Below are 915 nucleotides of genomic sequence, written 5' to 3'. Positions count from 1 at the left end.
AAATAAAAAATTTATATTAAATTAAAATTACTTTAAAAATAAATTAAAATAACAATAAAACAAAACATAATAATAAAAAAAGACAAAAAAAACCACTAAAAACCATAAAAACAATAATGACTAAACTAGCTTTAGGGGTGCCAATGGCAATTAATAGGGGTGCCATTAGCCTCCCCTTGATAAAAATATATAACTTTAATTTATATTTTTGTAATATGATTTTATTGCATTTAATGGAATTTGAAGACAATACATTTTGCCAAATAATTTAATAAATATGCATCATTAAACATGAGATTTATAGATAAGGAAAAGGATTGAATAAAACACATAACCATAAATTCAAGAGACTTCATTAAATAAGAAAAATATTACCATAAATGATAATTCCAAGATACTTTATTAGTGTTAATCGGACGGTTTGAACCCTAAAAGCATATGGTTTCATGGTTTGGGCTTTATAGTCCCGATTTAGTAAGTTAAAAGATAACATCCGTTCAAAACTCAAGGTCCAATTAATGTTAATAATCGGGTTTCTTGGACTTGTCAAAAAAATTTATCTAACTTTAAAGATTTAATTAAAAGAAATATTTTCATCAATTATACAATTTGAAAATAATTACTAATAAGTTTACAACTCTAAATTGTATAAACATTAATTGAAATTTTGATTACAAAAATTAAAATAATTTAGATTCTGAAATCTTGTGATTTTAAATCTCAGTTTGTTGGATGTTGAAATCTTCAAACTCTAATCTTCTATTTATTTCAATCCAGCCTTGAAGTCATCTTTTATTTTCATTCTTAGTTCTTACAATTCTTTTTTTATCCGTGGTTCATCTTCTTTTAACTTTTGGAATAATTTCTTACTCCTTCGTATTGGTGTTTGCTGTAACATCCCAAGTTTTGGAAATT

Source organism: Cynara cardunculus, assembly GCF_001531365.2.
Source record: "Cynara cardunculus var. scolymus isolate 2C chromosome LG 11, CcrdV1, whole genome shotgun sequence".
NCBI lineage: Eukaryota > Viridiplantae > Streptophyta > Magnoliopsida > Asterales > Asteraceae > Cynara > Cynara cardunculus.
Note: the sequence above shows the minus strand (reverse complement) of the source record.